This window comes from Gymnodraco acuticeps, unplaced genomic scaffold, assembly GCF_902827175.1.
Source record: "Gymnodraco acuticeps unplaced genomic scaffold, fGymAcu1.1, whole genome shotgun sequence".
Taxonomy (NCBI): Eukaryota; Metazoa; Chordata; class Actinopteri; order Perciformes; family Bathydraconidae; genus Gymnodraco; species Gymnodraco acuticeps.
The window spans coordinates 6,135,682-6,139,248 of NW_022990271.1; positions in this window are offsets into that span (position 1 = coordinate 6,135,682).

The following is a 3,567-nucleotide window of genomic DNA, read 5'->3' on the forward strand; positions in this document are numbered from 1 at the left end:
AGGGTTTGGGAATTATGGCAGTTTAAAAAAAAATATGAAGGCAAATTTCAAACTGTCCTCCACTCTAACTCTGACATCACACACTCTGCCTTAACGCGCTGCGCAATGTTAAAGTTAAAATGTTAAAAATGTGATGAATTATGGCCTATATCTCTGGAATTATGAAAGTTATGAATGAGGGAACCAAGAGAAAAAAAAAAGATGATTGGCCATTTTTATGATTATACCTGAAATTGTATATTTACTGCTTTTTTATTTTTATGATGACATATTTGTAGTGATGGATTGCAACAATGTACAATTACATAACTACTGAACTTCAATACAAATTTGACATAGCCAGACCAGGTTTGTCTTTCTTACTTCCATTTAAATGCCGCAAAAAGATTTCCATAAGATTCCCTTTCAATGAGTGATGGCAGCCTACAGTTAGAGATGGGACTGGAGGGACATTACTCTCCCTAAAGTAATTCTGTTCAGAAGATAATAAATGTCAAATACATCTTCTGCACTTGAGACAACCATTCCCATCCTGGGGTTGGTTGTCTCTAAACACTGGGAAACGAAAAGAAGATGGAGGTTCAACAAGAACCCAAAATGTAAACATGTTGTAACCTAGCTATTTAAGAAAATACTTAAAGGTCTCCTATTGTACTTTTTTTAGGCATATATTATAGGTCTCAGATATATAAAAAACATGTCTAAGTGTTTTGCTCAAAATACCAAACAGATACCCAATTATAGCCATGCCTCATATCCCTCTATTTTAGCCCTGTTAGAGAAGTGCTGATTCTGGGACCGCAGCTTTAAAAAAAAAGAAAGAGAGCTCATGCAGGAGAATTCTACCCAGATACTCAGCTAAGTGCTGCAGTGATTAAACGCCATCACGTTCCAAACACATCAAGGATTATTTCTGAAACAGTATGGAGCTCAAATGCTTTTTCTATCACAGGTTTACCACAAGGGGAGTACCTTTTTTAGTAGGCCTACAGCGTTAGCTCTGAGTGCTAGCGATGCTTGCTAATGTAAACAAAGACCATATTACTTCCAAAACACATCCCGCATCGTTTCTGATAGCAACGTTTCTGATAGGGCCGTGGGTGTAAAGCCAGCCCACATTTCCGATATTAGGTCATGACTCATGTTACGCCCAGAACTAGGGGAACCTAGGCGCAGCATAAAATGCACTCGCACTCCCAAGAACACGGACGCCAAAACAGAGAAAGCGTTTGGTAAATGTATTTACCCAAAATTATTACACACCGGAGTAGCAAACCCATAAAACAAAGAAAGCTTTTAACACAAAATCTTACCTATCAAATGAGAAAAATAAACGTACAAAAATCTTACACTCTAATGCAAAAAACAGGAGAAAACGAATTATCCAGAAGGGGGAAAAAAGAAAGGGTTTTGCACTCCTAAGCAAAATAAATAAATCGTGTCTAACAAAGACAGGTTTAGTAGCTTTTCTACACCGTCTCACAACACGAGAGAAAGGACCGGCATACGGTATAAGCCAGGGGTGGCCAACCCGCGGCTCTCGAGCCGCATGCGGCTCTTTGCCTAGTTTCATGCGGCTCTTCAGTTCATATCGAATTTTATATGTGTGAATTTGGGAGAGAGACACTGACTCCTGACTAGTGTTGCACGGTGTACCGATACTTGAAAGGTACCGCGATACCCTGCCGTTAAAAACGTTACGATTCCTCCGTTTCATTAGTATCGGTACTTTAAGAATGACGGGGGAAAGTACTCCGGTGAGAAAGCGCCGTTTTAATAAGAGCCGTGTGTGTTCAACGCTCTGCTTCCACTCCCTGCACTGCAGCCGTGCCTGCAGTCCCGCCCCTCTCAAGTACGCTCTAAGTCCCTCCCCTCTCAAGCACGCTCTAAGTCCCTCCCCTCTCTCGTGCATGCGCTAGCTGCCAGAGCATGTGAGAAAACGAGAAGCATGGTTGCAAGTGGGAGTGCAACTGCCGCTGCGCCTCGGCTTGTTGACAAAAAAGACGCCAGAAGCGAAATTTGGAAGTATTTGAGCGATATCTCTGACAGTGAGGGCAAGCCTACGGACACCACGAGGCCTGTCTGTAAGACATTTATTAATTTGATTTAATACGAATTCTTGTCATTTATTTTATTTATTGTTCTCATTGTTTAAAAGGTTGTGTTATGGTTATGGTTCTGGTGTGAAATAAAGCACAATAATTACATTTAAGACTGTTTCCCTTTTTTTAAGAAAAGTATCGAAAAAGAATCGGAATCGCAATTCTTGACTTGGTATCGAAACCAAAATGTTGGGATCGTGACAACACTACTCCTGACAGTTAAACCTGATATTTAGTAGGTCTGTTAAGTATTGAATGCTGATAATTCTGACGTAATTTGGCCGGTCAAAGTTGTTTAGGCTCGGATAAAATCGCTCCGTTACTTTCGTCCCGTGTTATGTATGTTGTGTATGTGTGGTGTCAGTATGAGAGGATGACAGCGCGTATAATTTTGATGTGGCCCAAGAGCCAATCACAATAATACCTGCGATGCAGTGAACCAATCACCTTTGAGGGGGGGGGAAACCTATCGTTGATTAAACATTATCCAGTGTTTCCCCTACCATTGTCTTGGAGGGGCGCTGCGCCCGGCCAATGGAGCCCCGCCTCCCCCCCTGATATTCAAGGTGTTTTTAAAAAAATATATATATAATTTTATTTTTAAATATATATATAGCACCAAATTGCAAATAATCTATAACTACTGTCACTTTTCACATTGAACATGTGCTCTTTTATTAAATAAACTAAACGCTTTCATTTTAAGTTGTGAGTTTAGTGTTTTTGACCCTAAGAAACACTGATGCATTAATCAATAACAATAATCCACAGCTCCTCTCTCTGCTCCAGAGGATTTAAAAAATATATATCCCAATGCCACAAAAACGCATCAGTGACGTGGTTGAAATCTTGTCTCCAGAAAACAAAAAACGGAAACAAGCGGTATCAGTGACTGTGTGTTTGATGTGGCTCTTTGCAGTAACATAGAAAAAAATGTGGCTCTTAACCTCTGACTGGTTGGCCACCCCTGGTATAAGCAATCAGTGTAACAGGACAGACATCGCAGCGCAGATGTGTGTTGGGAGTAGGAGAAGTCTAGTCGGAGAGAGGCCGGGGAACTGCACGGCTGCAGTTACATATCCTCTCTTCTTCAGGTGGACGGTGGACCAATCAGCAGGTTGAAGGTAGCTAATCAGCTTAACGGGCACCACCTGTTGCACACACACACACACACACACACACACACACACACACACACACACACACACACACACACACACACACACACACACACACACACACACACACACACACACACACACACACACAGCAAATCTGGATCAGCTCTGTTTTTGAGATATGGGTAAGTAGGAAAAGAGAGAGGGTTGTATTTTCGGACACTTTGTGAGTCTCTTGACACACCGGGGACACATATTTATGTATAAAAGACATCAAAAAGTGCATTTTGCATAATAGGGGACCTTTAAGTATAGCTCTGCCTTGTACTTTTTAATGCTAATGATTA